Source organism: Apodemus sylvaticus, chromosome 3 (genome assembly GCF_947179515.1).
Source record: "Apodemus sylvaticus chromosome 3, mApoSyl1.1, whole genome shotgun sequence".
NCBI lineage: Eukaryota > Metazoa > Chordata > Mammalia > Rodentia > Muridae > Apodemus > Apodemus sylvaticus.
Genome location: NC_067474.1, coordinates 7,977,028 through 7,994,892, shown reverse-complemented (window position 1 = coordinate 7,994,892; position 17,865 = coordinate 7,977,028). Strand labels below are relative to the sequence as shown.

Here is a 17,865-nt window from a genome sequence, read left to right as displayed (position 1 = left end):
ACAGTCACATTGCTGACTACTAGCCTTCTACTCTCTGTATAACTAAGAATGGCCTTGAACCTCTGGCCCAAGGACTCCAGCTTCTGAGAGCCAGGACTGCAGGGGGGCCAGGACACTTGCTTTACATGCTGCTGGGGTTGAACACAGAGCCTCGTGTACATGAGGAAAGCACTTTACAGCCTCACGGTAGCCTCGACCCTCACGGGCAAGGATTCTTCTCTCTCTCTCTGCATTCTTCTCTACTTATTTATGTGTGCTTATTTTAGTAAGGATCTCACCTCGAAGCCCTGGCTAGTCTGGAAACACACTATGTAGGCCAGGCTGGTCTCAAACTCGGAGGTCCAGCTGGCTCTACTTTCTAAGTGCACCGATTAAAGGCGTGTGCAAAAAAATTTAGAGGCAAACATTCTTGTCTTAAACATTTGGTTAAACTTTCGAACCATCTTATATCACTTCAATATTTTCAATTATAACCTGTGAGCCATTTCAATCACCTAATATTGTGAAGTCTGTAATAATATTCCTAAGCAGAGAAACACAAAAAGCATGAACTATTAACAATCCAACTAAATTATACATCGCACCCCTACTGCCACCACAACACTGGCCAACAGCAATGATTTCAAACATCATTCTTAACAGAGAGCTATTCTCTCACTACCTGCTGCAAACAGGTCAGACCTACCTACCAGGAACACAGGGTAGAGTAGGTGGGGACACTACCTACCATGCTCATTCCCTTGAAGTCCTTAAGAACAGACACCCTCCCCCCATCACACTGCCTCTGGTTTGTCGGCTGCCCATCTTCCATCTCTACATGTCCAATTCTATTTGCGGTGGGGTGGGGGTGGGGTGAGGGAAGAAAGACAGAAGGAAAGAGGGAAAATCTGTGCAAAGCCTGCCTGGTGGAAACGCCCTGGTGGAAGCTGCTCTCATTTATCACTCTGGTGCCTGCCTCACTCCACTTCCTCCTCTACACACACAGCCCCTTGCAGCAGGGACCTGCAGAAGGATCACCTATGGGGCAGGGAGTTCCCCAGCCCAAGACAGCAACTTCAGGTCATGGCACTGTGGTAACTCCGAATTTTAGTGCATTTCTATAGTCCCTTCTTAGGAGCCTACCAAGTGCATATGGAAGAATTTCCCTCTCACATCCCAACAATAACTGCTCAGAAGTGATTACATGTTAGGTGAATGTGACAGCTATGAGTAATTCTGATTATACATGTTAGGATTTTATATGTAATATTGATCTAGTGTTTAGCATACTGTAGGCCCTGGGCTTGATTCACAACACCACAAAAAATATATGAATAAAGTAATAGTAGAGAATAATACCACATACACATACACATCTTAATGCATTAAAAGATACCATTAAAATTTTGTTTCTTAAGCTAAAAAAATTTGGCTCAGTGCGTAAGAACACCATTTTCTCTTTAAGGATTGCCTGGGTTTGATTCCCTGTAGCCACACAGTGGCTCATAATCAGCTATCGCCCTGGTCCTAAGGGATCCAATGCCCTCTTTTGGATTCTGTGGGCACCAGACATGCACATGGTACATGGGTAAACATGCAGGCAAACACTCATATACAAAACAGAAATCATTTTTAAGAAATCTTACTTATGCAGCTATCTAAAGTCTCCATTTGGACAGACTCTAAAGATGGCCTAGAAATGACTGGAAAAGTGCTGCAGGAGCCTTAGAAATACACAACTACATTGGGGAGGGGGTATTTCTCTGAGCTTGAGCCCAGGACCCTGAACATCCAAGCAGTCCAGCACTGAGTCACATCCTCAAGACACAATTCCATCATATGCACAAACAAACATGTTTGCTCTTTGTGTTGGGTTATGGTCTTGGAAACAAGGTCTCTCTACTTAGTCAAGGCTATCCTGTAACTCAGTACAGACTAGGTTGGCCTCAGGATCAGAGATAACCCTCTCTTTACCTCCCTAAAGATGTGATCAAAGAACTGCACCACCAGGCCTGGCACAATTCAATATTCTAACTTACATTTTCAAAACAACTCAAAGTTTTTAATCTTAAGCATATTAACAATGGAATTAGAATTTTTAAGATAAGTATTAAATGTTCTTACAAAAGCAAAGGTGACACCAAAGGCAGAGGAAGTTTGTTCCTGACGACCCACGTAGATCCTAGGAGCTGCTGCAAGGGCCCACCCTCGTTCAGTTGTGGCCTCTAATGGGCAGAGGGCAGCCAGCAGCAGCAGAAAGCTCCGGCACTCACTCGCTCTCCTGGTGAGGCCTTTGGGGACATAAGCAACCAGCAAAACTCCCATGCATCATATTCCTCTCTGACAAGAGGCCCTGGGTCCTGGCAGCTGGAACATTACAAGCATGCGTGCAGATCCTGGCAGAGCGCAGAAGCGGGTTTCCTGAAAGCGCGCCTGCTCCCTGCAAACAATTGAGCAGACAGAAGAATTCCACAAATAGCATAGCAGAAGTCAGATGACTGCATACATTATCAGCCTTCTTTTGGGTCTATGGTATCTCAGCAGAGTCATCCGTTCTACATGGAATGCACAACACTCACCAAAAGGCATCACACAACCTATACCCCACAATTAAACAAGACAACACTGAATCTACATTGAAGAAATAAGAAACCACATATGTACGTCAACTCCTTCCAAACCTGTAAGTGTCCCCCGGCACATTTTCTACTGATCCCCCACAAATAAGTTTTCCCGCACAGAGAACTGTGTGTGTGTGGAATCTGGCTTACAGACAACGAGAATGTGCTTTCACAGAATAAATGGATTGATGCTGTCTTAACAAGGCCTGTGCGAGAGCCTAACAGCCGGCCAGAAGCAAGAGCGCCTGGGTCCTAATGTGCTTCAGTAGGCCAGCTGTGTGACCCTGGAAGTTATCTGATGCCTGTGTGTCCATTTCCGTCCTGGGCAGCCAGAGGAGGGTGAACGATTGCTTCACACACCAGAGTGAGAAGCCCGGGTGTACAACAAATGTCCCTAAGTCCAGACACATTTAGTTAATTCCATCAGTTTACTTCACTGCTTTTTCTACTTCTTGATATTTAAAGGCAAGAGAATCTTGAAATTTCAAGAATGGTTGAGGTATGTATGGCTGTATATATGACTCACAGGAGTTAACTTCTCCATCCACAGCTGGGAACATCTGCAGAATCTCAGCTCTTCAGATCTGTTCCTTCTCAGAGTGAACAGCTGAGAGTCTTAAGGACATTTGCTATATCCCAGATAGAGTCTTGATGTGCAGCCATCCCAGACTTCCTCTTAACCTCCAGCCTCCTGGAACATGAGGCCATAATCAAAAGAATGGACCATTCATAAGAAAGCCTAGGAAGTGGCTGGCACTATCCCTGATACAGACACTGTGGTCCCGATGGGAATGACCTCCATCCAGAAGACCCACAACCAGAGCGGAGCCCAAGGCTGCACACAGAGCTAAAGCCGGGTTCCAAGGCCCAGGGGACGCAGCACAAAGTAATGACCATTGGAGAAGGGGTGGGGCAGAGATGATGGGGGCCCACCTGCCAACCCACCCTGTTCACATCCTACCAGCTACACAGGACCACTGACCATGTGACCATGTACCATACCACACAGGGCTCACACACAGAGCAGCACCTAAGCTTCAAACCAAATACAACTGAACAAGTCAAACATGTCCATATTTTCATAGAGAAATCTACTTAATTTTAAGCTCATATATCAAGGGGACATTTAAACAACTCATGGATGGTATGTGAAAGTGTGAAGTGTGTGTCCACATGTGTGTGCATGTGACGGCCAAAGCTCAAGGTGCCCCCCTCCCTGACCCCAAAGCCCACAACTGGCTACACTGGCTGGTTAGTGAGCTCTGGGGATCAGTGTGTCTCTGTTCCCAAGAACTAGGATTACAGATGTAACCATGCCAGGCACCTACCTGGGTGTTAGAAACTTAAACTCCAGTCCTGCAGTGCAGACACAATACTGACTGAGCTATCCCCCAAGCCCCACAACTTCTTTATTCTAAACATAATTCCATTCTCAGGAAAAATAACTGAATCCCAAATCCATGCAATATTTGCTGGATAGTACAACCTTGAAATTATATACATATACAGAAGATAAGATTAAGGCAAATGTTTCCTTCCTTACCTCCAAGGTGTAAGGGAAAGAGGGGAAGGAGGAGACCATCACCCAGTCTGTGGCCCCCCTTAGTCCCTGGCTCTGTAACTTGAAGATTTTATTACCAAATACACTGTCAAGGCCAGGGTAGTCAAGTTTCCATCAATAATGATGAAATAAATCAATGAAACAATTGCTAAAGAAGAAAAAAAGGCAGAGAAAAGACCTCCAACGCCCATAATAAGGATTCTGCTGAGCACAGGCCAGGCCAGAGTGAGGCCTGGCGGGCTTGAGGGGTAAGCCCCACCAGGAGTCAGAGCACATTTCAGTTTCTGTCAGCTGCCCCTTAGCATCTGCCGATTTGCAGCCTATGTTCAGAAGTTCCAAAGCAGCTAGGAAAAATATTACCATACATACTGTGATGATTTATGCTTGCTAAAAATTTCCAACCATAGAACCAATAAACACCAGCCTAAAACAAATCCTATCATTCCTCCATAGTGTCTGAGCCCGGAAACGCAGTGAATGAATATCACTAATTGGTAAACAGAGACTCTTTGCTCTAGAGGCCAGTCTTGTGTTCTACCTGCAGACCAGCAGGACATCTAGTGACCTTTACCGTGAGATGCCAACGCCTTTGTCCTCTCACTGTTACAATAGCTAGGAATTACACAGACTGCTAAAAAGAGCCGCGCAAGTCACCTGGGTCTAGAACGCCTGGAGCTGAGGGGCTGCACCACTGAACTGTCTGCACAGCTTTCCCGGGTGGACGCTTTCAGAGGCTCTAGAGGGCGGCATGCCTTCCTACCTCTCTCCTTTACAAATCCTAAGCCCTTCAAGAAGTTAGAAAAAACAAAAGAAGGAAAGGAGCACATGAACACTGAGCGCCGCTTTTCCATTTAGAAGAGATGCAGAGGTGAAGGAGTTTGTGAGAGAAAAGGTTGAAAAAAACTAGCCATTGTGTTTTCCATTCCATGGCTTTTCTTCATTCAAAAATCAGTATCGTGGGGCTGGAGAGATGGCTCAGCAGTTAAGAGCACTGACTCCTCTTCCAGAGGTCCTGAGTTCAATTCCGAGGAACTACATAGTGGCTCACAACCATCTGTAACAGGATCCAATGCCCTCTTCTGGTAAGTCTGAAGACAGCTGGTATATATAAAATAAATAAACAAAAATTAAAAAAAAACAAATCAATATATAAGTCTGGAGAGATGCTCAGCGGTTAAGAGCATTGGTATTCGCAGCATCCACATGTAATGCCCGACGACCTGTAACTCCACTTCCAAGGGATTCAACACCCTCTTCTGGTCTCAGTGAGTACCAGACACCGTGTGGTATACAGGCATACATATAGGCAGAAAAAACATAAATTTTTTTAAATAAATTTTTTAAAAACCAGTAAAGCAGCTAGCTGGGTGTGGTATCTTACACCTTTAACTCCAGCACTCACGAGACAGAGGCAGGCCAATCTCTGCGAGCTCTAGGCCAGCCTGGTCTACAGAAATGAGTTCCAGAATAACCAGAGCTACACAAAGAAACCCTGTCTCGGGGGCGGGGGTGGGGGGGGGAACACCTCAGTAAAGCATATAATAATGTAACACCAAACAAAACTAGAAACAGTAAATAGTAAAAAGCCAATAGGTCTTAAACATTGGTTTTTGTCATATAACAGCTAAAAATTGGTTACACTTTAAAAAATAATTTCAACCACAACAATGATCAAGATATCAAAGACACCTGTACATAACAGAAAATTAATCATCTATTAAAAATGCCTTAAAGGGCCCCTCTTCGTTCATGCGTTCGTTTTCTTTCCAACACTGTAAGGACACTTTCAAAGAATAGCCTTTGTATCCAATACGACAAAAAACATTTTTCTTAGAGATCTAAGCTGTCAAAGTATGGGTCACATAGCAACCTAACCGTGGCCTGAAACAGCTAAGGCACTGAGTCCTTAACCTCTACATGTAAAATAGAAACGGGATCAGATATTATGGATTCCAGACAAACTGGAAAGCTTTAATACACACCTATTGAGAGACAAGGGGAGAATCAAGATGCATTAAACCTTTATGCAATCCCAGGACCCTCTATACAACATGCATTAACCCTTTATGCGATCCTAGGACCCTCTATACAACATGCATTAACCCTTTATTCAATCCCAGGACCCTATATATATATATATATATGTGTGTGTGTGTGTGTGTGTGTGTGTGTATATATGTGTGTGTGTGTGTGTATATATATATATATATATATATATATATATATTCGGTAAAATGTCTCTCATGCTGAAACTGATCTAAATTATATTTAATCAATGGAGGATTAAATTTTTTTTTAAATTATTAAGTCCTCAAAAGCACTAGATTCACATGAATGATTGTTGAGCTGTCTTGAAACCTGGGCCTCAGCACCCTGACATCTAAAAGTAAAAGAAACCCTCTCTTTTAAGAGGGAAATTCCCAGGAGGAAGAAGGTTCAGTCAGCAGGAGCTCACACAATGGAATCACCGCTGACAATGCACATCTTTTTCTAGATATCTCCATATGCTTGAGAGGTTTTCCCCTCGCCAGGCATTAGGGGACTTGCTATTCTCTGCCACCAAGAATCTAAGAATATTTTGAAGGATCCTTATGGAAAAATGAAGTAAAATAATGAATTACCTTTAAGAATTCAGGGAAGAGAAAAGGGCCTGCATCAGAGTGGCCTCCCAAAGTAACCAATAGTGGGAGTGTCTGAATGTTGCTGGGTTCTGAACACTGATTTACAATACTCCCTACTTCTCTCAGCTGAAATAATTGCTTATCTTTCCTTTGATTCATTCGTCATCAAAATAACACTTCAAAGGCAAAAAGCAATTTACTTCTACAAGAATGTTTAAAATTACCAGCGGGTTGGGAATCTACACTACAGATTTGAAAGTCACATATTACACACTACTGTTTCCTCGCATTAGTCTCTCTGGAATCCTTTCTTAATAACCCAGTAGTAATAAAAGCTGGAGAACCCAGTGTGGATCATGCCCATCAGATATTTTTTTAAATCTCAAAATTAAATTTATGGGCGACAGAGTCCAAAAATGCATGGATTTTAAGTTTAACATTTCTCATTCTTCGAACTCCCAAAGATTCCAACTGGGAAAAGGAATGTGCCGTCGGGTTGGACTAACCTCACCAACAAAGAGAAGAGCATGCACACACACACACACACACACACACACACAAGCACTGCAGCAGCAGCTGTCCTTTTAACAGACCGCAATTCCCGCTGAGCAACCTGGGATCCTCACTGGGAACAGCTCCCGCCCCCCTTTCCTAAAACTCAGGAGTCAAGAAAGTCAGTTCACTGAACCCAAACAGTTAAAACAATCAAAGATAGCTCTTGACCTCTTACACATCAGAGAAGTAGCCACACACTGTGCAATTCATCCGTGTTTAAGGAAACTTAAAAAAAAAAATGTTTTAAGAATCTTTTGTATGGGAGCAATATGTAAAGCTATACTTTATTCCTTTTGTTTTCTGCCGACAAATATTCTTTGGCTAGTTTTGTGCTTTAATAACACATGCTTGGTATCTTAGTGGCGCTTTCGTTCAAAACTTCATTTTGTTTACCCAAGAGCAAGACAAAACACACACACACACTCAAACATAAATCGCAACTTTGTAAAAATGTCACACCCAGACCAAACACAAAACTTTCAAAGAGACTTGGGGAATTGGTGGGCTGATTAAACAAGGTCCCAGTGAGGCCAATTCCAAACTGATTGCTTTAGCACTCCTAAAAATCACCTGACGTGAGGCCACCCTCGCCTTCACTCTCAGACTGCCCTTTCAATTTCATCGTCCGGGTGCTGGACAGAAGCCCAGTGAAACCAACGCAGACCTTCAAAGATCTCACCTGGTGCTGAGATCCAGATCACGGTCACTATCAACATATGCCATTTTAAAACCGGGCCTCGCAGTTACTGCCACATCCTGAAGTGGCTTTAGACTTTGTCATGTCTAAAACAACGCCTCTCGCGGCACCAGAGAAGAGCAATATCTTCGCGCAACTATGCAGGTCTCCCCAGGTCACAGATTCTGTGAGTGACACTATTCCACAAACCCAGGTGCGGGTGACCAAGGGACGCGCCAGAGTGGAAGGCTCGCGGCGTCTCCATGGCTCCCCCGCCCCGCCTGCAACTCAGCCCTAACTGGTCGTAATAAACCCCGCCCCCTTCCTGCCTCTGGCATCCACCATTGGCTTACCGATACCCGGCAGGTCAGTTCCCGCCTTCCATTGGCTCACTGCCCCATCAGTCAGGCACAGCAAGATTCGGGTCGGTGGGAGGGGAAGGAGTCGGAGGAGGTGGAGTGGGAGTGGGATTAGAGGACGAGGTGGCGGAGGAGGGTGCTCGAGCTCGGGCTCGGGTTTGGGAAAGTTTCCCCTGCCAGTGACAAGCCCGCTAGGCTTAAGGCCCAACGCCACTCCCGGCGAGAAAGGGGCTCGGGTCCCCGATTACCGCCCCTCAGTCCGCAGGCCCCGGAAGCCACTTGGGGGAGGGGAAAGGGAGGGACCATGGAAGCAGGGACCGAGCCACCCCCGAGCGCGGCCGCGGCGCCTCCAGGACTCCCCCAGGGGCGGGGGGCGGGCACTCCGGGCCGCGGCGCCGACCCCGGACGCCTCTCCGGGAGCCTCCAGGGGCCCGGAGAGGAGGGTCCCCGGCCCAGGGCGTGACGGGGCACGAGGGCCGCCCGGACCCCGCTCGCTTCCCGCGGGGGGCCCCCCGAGGGCCTGTCCCCGCAGGGGCCGCAGAAGGGGGACCGAAGAGGGGGCGCTGGCGAGCCAACCCGGAACCTCCCGGCCCGCAGCCCGCCTCCCGCCCCCGGCCGCGGCCCCAGCGCGCCTCCGGCACACATGCCCGCACCCAGAAAGTTAAGTCAGGGGCGAGCCCGGCGCGGCGCCGCCGCCGCCCGACCCCGGCTCCCCGCCCCCACCGCGGCCCGGCCTGCGCGGCCCGAGCGCTGCCGCCCCGAAGCCACCCAAGCCCGAGGCCCCCAGACGCCCGAGCCCCCGCCGCCGCCCCTGCCGGCCGCGTCACCTTCACACACCCCCGGCACTTCCCAGGTCCTGCCTCCCCTCGCCCGGCTCCCACCCGTGCAGCAATAGCTGCACGCCTCCCGGGAAGAAAGCACCGGCCGCGACTGCGCCCGCCGGCCCGGGCTTCCCCCGCCAGCCCGGGCTGCGCCGCGCAGCCCCGAGGGGGCCGGAGCAGGGGCCCACGGCACAGCCGCTGCTTCCCGGCCTGGTGCTCACCTCTCGGCCGGAGCCGTGGGCTGCAGCCTCCGCCCGCCTCGCGCTCCGGGGCTCGTCTCCCGAGCTCTCTCGCCGGCGCCCGAGCGCCTCCTTTCTCTCCCGGGGACTCCGCGTCTTCCCGCCCTCCCCCCCGCCCCCCCGGGAGCCGAGTCCCCGGCTCGGCCGCGCCTCGAGGATGGGCGTCGCGGGCGCCGCACGCCCGGGCAGCAGTGCCCGCACACAACAGCCTGCCCGGCCGGCGCGCGGCTCCGCCGGGCTGCGCGCACCAAGGGCAGCGGCCCGGGTGGGAACGCGGCGCCCCCCGCCCGCCGCCCGCGAGCCCCCAGGGGAGGCGCGCTTACCAATGTGGCCGTCACGCCGTCAGGTGCGGGCTGCCGTCGGCGCTGACCTCCGCCGCCGCCGCGGGAGCCCAGGCTGCGGCCGCCATGTTCCTGTGTTAATAACTGCTGCCTGGTTGTTTATTTCAATGGAGATCCTCCCCCAGCTCCCTCCTCCTCCTCCCCCTCCTCCTCCGCCGCTCTGCACTTGCGGAGAGAGACACAGACCGCGCGAGCTCGCGAGCAGGGGAGGGGGCTCGGGCACCCGGCTGGCCCGCCTTCCGCCTCCCCACCGCCTCCGAGCGAACGCTGGCTGTCACCGCTCAGGGGACCGGGCGGAAACTTGCGTCCCGCGCCCCCGAGCGTGGGTCCGGGAACACCGGGGCTACCCCACCCGCGGGGTCCTCAGCATCTCCCTGGCTGGCGAGACTTCAGAGCTCCGAGAGTTGGACAAGATGGGTGGCTGTGGTCTAAGGACCGTGACCTATGGGTGACTGGAAGTAGGGAGAGTCAACAGAGGACTCCAAGCGAGGGCAAAGGGCAATGCCCAAAAGAAAGCTAGAAAGGGGGACTTGCCCGGCCCGGGGAGTGGAGGCCAAGGGGCCGCCGTGCCTTAGACGGCGGGGACGCTGCGGCGAGAAGGTCGCGGAAAACCGAGTGCCAGGGTCGCCCCTAGGAGTGCCTCCTGCGCGCGCTCAGGCAGGGCCCGGTAGCCAGCAGCCTGCACCCCTCGTGCGCACCTCCGCACCCAGACGCTGCTCCGGGGCGCAGTCCATGGCCACTATGTCCCCTCGGTTCCTTCGGGGATACGCCTCCCTAGTTGCTGCCCCTACCGTCTCTGGAGGGGATGGAGGGGCGTGACCGCGGGAGGCGAACTTACGGGGTGCCACCCTGTGATTGCTTGACAAAGCAAAGACTGCGCGGTATTTAGAAAGACCAAGTGGAGTGTTCTCCGCACGCAGTGAGACAACAAAAGTTTTGGTTTTTAATTGGGGACTCCATTATCAAATCCTCAATGTAGTATTGGGATTGAGGGGATGTGGAGGAGTATTACCTTTAAATGTTGTTTGGCTTTTAACTCTGGAAAAGCAACTTCTTTTTCCATTTAGATATAATTAGTTGAATGAAATTAGCAACATTTGTTTGCTTAACGGAAGTTATCAAAATATGACAGGACTACGTTTCCTTATTTTAACTCTTATGAAAGGTCACTTGCCATAGACAATAAGTGTTTATTGAACTATAACGACTTGGCACTGCGTTAAGTGATTCACACCAAGTTTTAATCCTCAAACCTTATGAAGTAGTTGCTATTTTTATACCTCACAAAACATTGAAGCCTAAAGAAGTAGTTTTTGAGGAGTCACACAATAAGCAAGGTGGGAAAGATTTGAGCCCAGGTCCATTAATTGCAAAACATGAGCTTTTTAATCGTTTTTTTTTTTTTTTTTTTTTTTTTGAGCTCCAGTTTATTGTGACAAAGAAAAAAGTGTATGCCTGCTTGGCTATAGCTAGAAAATATTTGGAAAGCTGTAACAAATGTTAGCATTGGTGAGTGGAATCGGGAGGAGGTCTGCTATTTCAGGGATGTGTCTGGTGTTTGGAATGATTGGTTTTGACCACATATTAGCAGTAAATTTGAAGGATTTTTTTTTAATTAGCTAGAAAACTCAGAAGCCTTCACCGACTTGGAGACAGAGCCAGGGAATGCAGATGTGTCCTATGATGTGTCCCCCTTCACTCTTAACCCATAGTACTCTCCAGGGAGGCTGGGTTCCCCCAGGAATGTCCCCATTGCCAGATTTCTTCTCCTGTACTGAATTAAGAGTTAAGAAAAAGACTTCTTGCTTTCTATTCCTCCTTTTGGGGGAGAGACAGAGATCCAGAGTCCATCAGTGCTCAGTAGCAACAGAATTAACATAAAATAGTACCTGTGATGTCTGTGCAAACAAATCCCTGCTTCCATGCTGTATTACTCAGTACAACTTCTTACTGAATGTTCAAGACACGTGACTGTTTCTAAAGAACAAACCAAACAGCTCTTACTTGGCCTAATGAACTCCATGCCCAGTCCTTGCTGCCTTCCTCCAGGGGAACCTGGAGTAATCATGGAACTGTTTGAGTTCTGAAATAGTGTCAAGACTTCACACCTGTGTTGCAACTGTGGCTTTTGTTTATTTTGCTTTTATATGTTTAACTTTGTATTCTTAGAATTACTATCCGTGCATCTTCTTTGAGCTGCCTGAGTAACAATCTCTCCCGTATGTAGCAGTGCTCACACTGAACAATGATTTCTGGGTTGCAGAAAGCTATTTCCTTTGTACTTGTCTGTTAAGTCTTGTGCCCCTCCAGCACAAGGTAACACGTAAGTATTACTATGTTCTGTCTGTACAAAGTATGTGGCCTTGTTGTGCATTTGCCCTTCTCATTCTCCAGACTATAAGCTGCTAGGCCCAGGGTCCCACCCTCACCCATGTCATACCCTCTGATGACTCTTGAAATCACATAGAGCACCAAGTTCCTTACATGTTTTATCTTTACCCGGATACCTGTGATAAAGTTTATATATTGGGCAGAGTGAGAGGTTGTAACTAATACAATAAAACAATACTATAATCAACGTGACACAAATACCTGTAGGCTCTCCTACTCACATCTGTACTTCAGTCGTTTTGCTTGAAGGGAACACTCTATAGATTTTCTTGGTAGGCAAAAAAACAAACAAACAAACAAACAAAAACCTATATATAGTAAGGAGAGACTACACAAAGGGATGGATTTGGGACAAAGTGGGATCTAAGAAGACACTGTAAAATTTCATCATGACACAGTGACAAGTAATGTGAGAGTTATGAGTTAATTTATGAAGATTTTCACTTACTATTCTCAAATTGTAGTTGAGCATGGACCAGCGAAGCTACAGAAAGAAATCAAAGGGGCAGCTGTGTGTGGCCGGGTTCGCGCAGCCTCTCAGACCTCAACTGCCAGGGGCTGAGCCTTATTTCCTTTTATTTTTAAGATTTATTAATTTTATTTACATGAGTAAACTGTGGAGTAAACAGACCAGAAGAGGACATCGGATCCCATTACAGATGGTTGTGAGCCACCATGCGGTTACTGGGAATTGAACTCAGGACCTCTGTGCAAACAGTCTTAACCACTGAGCCATCTCTCCGGTCCCCTTTTATTTAAAAAAAAATGTATTTTATTTACATGAGTACACTATAAAGCATTCTTATATAAAAAAGGCTTTCCATGTTTTGAAATATCAATTCCTGAGACCTCAGAATGAACTTGACATGATGGCCCATATTTATATTGCAGCACTGAGGGGGTTAGAGACACAAGATGAGTTGATTCAAAGTCAGCCTTGGCTACATAGCAAGTTTGCCACCCAGCAGCACCCACGTGGCAGCTCATAACTTCCTATAACTCCAATTCAAGGGGTTCCAACACCCTCACACAGGTATACATGCAGGCAAAACACCAATGCAGGTAAAATAAAGGATTCTGTAAAAATCAGTAGTAACTTAAACATTTTCATGTTTTAAAAGTATGTATATACATATACATATATATTGTGCATTGTAGGGGAAGGGAGGTGTATACGCCACAGCACGTGTTTGGAAGTCTGTGACAACTGATAGGTTCTCTCCTTATACCATATGATCCCAGGGATTGAACTGAGATCACCAGACTTAATAATAGCAAGGACCTTTACCAACAGAGACATGGTGCTGGTCTGTAGTTTTGTTTTGTTTTCCTTTTCTATGTATGTGTGTATGATAAAAGTGCCTGTGTATATGGTCACATGGATGTATATGGTCACATGGGTGAGGGCAAAGACATTCAGGAAAGCCCAAGGTTGACATCAGGAGTTTTAGTAAATGCTCAGACTCAACATTATTCATGGCAGTAAGGTCGCTCCCTTGGACCCAGAATGCACGGATAATGTCTTGTCTAGCTAGCCAGTTTGCTCCAGGAAAATACTTGTCTCTGCCATCCAAGAGCTGGAATTACAAGTGGGCCCACACGTTCACCTAATATTTCCACCAGTACTGGGGATCCAAATTCCAGTCCTCACACTTTAAGATGGCACTTCAACCACAGAGTCATCTCCCTAGCACTAGTATTTATACTTTTTTTTTTTAAACAAGATCTCATGTAGCCAGGCTAGTCTTGAACTAGCTCCACTGCCCACGATCTGGGATTACAAGCACACAGCACCATTCCAAAACAAGCAAACATCTCTATCTTTGTCTTCCTTCTATTTTGTCTTTCATGGTCAACTTTCAAGGTACTCAACTTTTCCAACATAAAAATGAGAGATTCTTTACTATATTGTGTTAGTTTCTTAGCATACATCATGTTGTAATGATAGTAAATTAGAATTGCAAAAGGCAAAATAAAGTAGGCGAATAAAAGGATAGTAAAATAGAATTCCAAAAGGCAAAATAAGGTAGGCAAATAAATATGAAATAGACTCTATTACATTAAAAAACAAACTGAAATAGAGCACTTATTATGTTACCATAAAGCCATCACCAAGCACAATAGATACAAGTGGCAATGACTCAAACACAATGGTATAAATAGTGGTTTTTGTCATATTTTTATGCAGATCTAAAAAAATGTAAGGTATGGTATACACCTTTAATCCCAGCACTTAGGCCAATGTGGGTGGATCTCTGAGTTCAAGGCACAGCCACAGATTCACTAAGAAACTGTCTCAAAAAAACAAAGTAACACAAATAAAAAGTAAACTGTAAATAAGCTGCGTGGTGAGGGGGAAGAGGGGGCTGCAGCTGTACCCCAGTACTGGAGAGCTGGAGGCAGCAAACCCAGAAGTTCACGGGCATCCTCAATTTGAAGCATCTTGGGCTACTTGAGACCTTGTTTCAAAACCAAAACGACAACAAAAACAAACAAAACTACAGTCATCACGGAAATACAAAAGTAAGCCAGGCAGTGGTGGCGCCCCACGCCTGTAATCCCAGCACTTGGGAGGCAGAGGCAGGCTGATTTCTGAGTTTGAGGCCACTCAAGGCCTGGTCTACAGAGTGAGTTCCAGGACAGCCAGGGCTACACAGAGAAACCCTGTCTCAAAAAAAAAAAAAATGGACAAAGTTCGATTTTAATTTGATCATTGAATAAAAATATTTAACCAAATATTTGATATCTTCAAAACCCACCATAAATGTTTAATATGAGCCAAGCATATCCCATACATTCTTATCTCTAATAGAAGTTGCCATTGTATATATCATTCCCATTTTATAGATCAGGAAACTGTGGTCCAGAGGTATTCAGTAATGTATGCAAGGTCATAAAGCTACCTTCCCACATGTCTGACAGATTGTGTTAAGATCCTGTTCTTTGTATCTAAATGTCTCCACTACCAAACAAGAAGGCATCCTCACCTTTATCTTATAACAGTTCCTACAGCCTAATACATGCTTAATAAATGCTCATGAAATGAATAAATGAACTGGCTCCTATCTTCCCACACTTACTGTTTCTTTCCCACTTAAAAGCCTTTCATGACCCTTTATTATCTGCAGGATACAATTCAAACCCTTCACTTTGCATTAAGACCTTCGTCCATGTGACCCTGTGTTTCTAGCTGTTATCTTTCTTGCTGCTTAAACAACAACTACCTAATGCCCCAACAGTCGTTTTAAGATTCTGAAATCAGGTGGTGGTGTGTTTCAACCCTCACGCTGTCTGTGTAAATGCGGGCAAATTATACCACATCTCTGAAAATCCAGTCCGGTGAGCTGGGGAAGCAGAAGGAAACAGAACCCTCTTTCCTCCCTAAAGGAATTGATGGCATGTATGTATACAAATACATACAAACTCACAAAAACCTACAAACAGCTATGGTGATTTGAAGGTTGCTGGGCATAAGGCCGACCCCGGAAGTCAGTCGAATTTCTTTCTTTGTATAAAGAAGAAACAATTATAAAACACTTAAGAATAAGCTTACTGGAAAATGTACAAAGATTGTTACATTCAAACAAACAAACACCTGCTAATCTCTGACTGGTGATGCCACACGCCTTTAAGCCCAGAGCTCAAGAGGTAGAGGCAAGAGGATCTCTGAGTTCGAAACCAGTCTGGTCTACAGTGTTCCAGGACAACCAGGGCTACGCAGAGAAACCCTGTCTCAAACAAATAAACAAACAAACAAAAAACAAAAACAAAGACAAAAGAGAGAGAGGAAAAGAAAGAAAGAAAACTTGCTGCTAGAAATCCACGGGTTTGATTTAAAGGCAAGATGGCTGTCTAAATGGGACAGTGTCAAACTTTCCCCAATTGCTTTCTACACAGTCAGTCCTGGGACAGTTGGAACATGAAATATCCCCCAGAAGGACCATGTGCTGACATCTTAGGCTCCGGCTGGCAGGCTCAGTACTTAAGAGACCACTGGATCACGGGATCATTGTCATATTTTGATGTCAGTATTAGAAGGAGGGAGGCTAGACATGAGGCCTCATGGGAGGAGGAACATCACTCCCGAGGGATCCTGTGAGGAATATCCTGTCCCTAACTCCAGGTGACTGTTTGCTGGCTCCTGAGGAGAGAGCAGCTCAGGTGTACCTCAACCTTCTTCCACAAGCTAGGTCTCATCAGGTCCAGAGACAATGGAGTTAGAAGACAATGATTTCCAGAGAGTATATAGAGTTTTCCCTGCTTGAGTTGATATTCATGCAACAGAGGCTTCACAGGCTTCTTGAGTGAAAATTGAAATAATTTGAAAGTGTATATCAAAGCATTTGTCCCCTAAAATAGCCAGGATAGGCATGCAGAGTACCATTTGAATTACAGACATCCCCAATTTCAATACTTTCTGTAAACCTACAAAAGCTAAGCAAAGTAGCGATAAACGTGTAATAAGACAGGTAAATCAAAGTATTAGACTACATCGGCATAGCAAGTTTAGAGGCAACTAATCTTTTCTTTTCATTTTTGATTTTTCAAGCATGGTTTCCCTATGTAACCCTCACTGTCCTGAAACTCTGTAGAATATGCTGGCCTTGAACTCACAGAGATCCTCCTGCCTCTACCTCCTGAGTGCTGAGATTAAAAGCATGAACCACCACCACTGCCTGGCTACAGTCAACTAATTTATCTCAAGTTGTCAAAGCAGAGAAAGGAAGATCAGTGTAGAGAAAAGACTAATCCCACTCGTACCAGGAGCTGGAATGAATCTGAGACAGATGAACTTCAAAGTTAAAGAGTACACGGCTCAGGGCTCTTTAAGATAAGAGTTGTTAGGAGCAAATACTGCTCTTCAGCCCTCAGCTCCCACAGCAGAACACGCCTATCCAGCTACAGCTGCAGCTCTGGGAGGACGCAGAGCTTCCTCCTGGCATCCACATTCACATCTTAAAGTTCATAAATGTGGCTGGGAGGTGGTGGTGGTGCACACCTTTTATCTCAGTGCCTGGGAGGCAGAGGCAGGCACATCTCTGAGTTTGAAGCCAGCCTGGTCTACAGAGTGAGTTCCAGGTCAGGCAGGACTACAGAGAAACCCTATCTTGAAAAACCTAAACAAACAAAAAACAAAAATTTATTTTTAAGTTAAAAATCAAAGCTATAAAGAGCCTAGAAGAAAATATTGGATAATGTCACCACAGAACTGGGGTGAGGAAAAAAAATACCACATATGGTAGTATATGTCTTTAATCCTAGCACTTTGAGAAGCAGAGGCAAGCAGGCAGGCAAATTTCTACAAATATGGGGCTAGCCTGATCTATATGGTGAGTTCCAAGACAGCCAGGAATCCTTAGTAAAACCCTGTCTCAAAACAGTAGCAAAATCTAGTTATTCAGTCTGTTGTAGAAGCTGAGTCTACTCGGTATGTAGCCGAGGCTGGTCTGGAGCGCACGATGAGCATCCTGTCTCAGTTTCCGAATTTACATGTGCCTGAATGTCTGCGTTATTCACACATGTGAATTTGAGTGAGCAAGCATGTTTGTATAAACGTCAGAATGCAACACCAGGCACCTTCCTTTACCGTCTCTGCCTCTGTGATTTTAAGACAGAGTCGCACTGTAGAGTCCAAGCTGGCCTTGAACTCAGAAATCTGCCCGCCTCTGCTTCTCCAGGGCTGGGGTTTAAAGCTGCATGC

At 46.5% G+C, this 17,865-nt stretch overlaps 1 protein-coding gene across 2 annotated transcripts in view; it reads right to left on the bottom strand.

Moving 5' to 3' along the window:
- The window catches only part of Ncoa2 (nuclear receptor coactivator 2), a 226,829-nt gene extending 216,411 nt beyond the window's left edge, over nt 1–10,418 (bottom strand). For both annotated transcript variants that reach the window (XM_052175942.1, XM_052175943.1), the window contains exon 1: nt 9,756–10,418. The gene's annotated coding sequence lies outside the window, so the exon portion shown is untranslated. The remainder of the gene's footprint in view (nt 1–9,755) is intronic.
- Between the last annotated feature and the right edge of the window lie 7,447 nt (nt 10,419–17,865).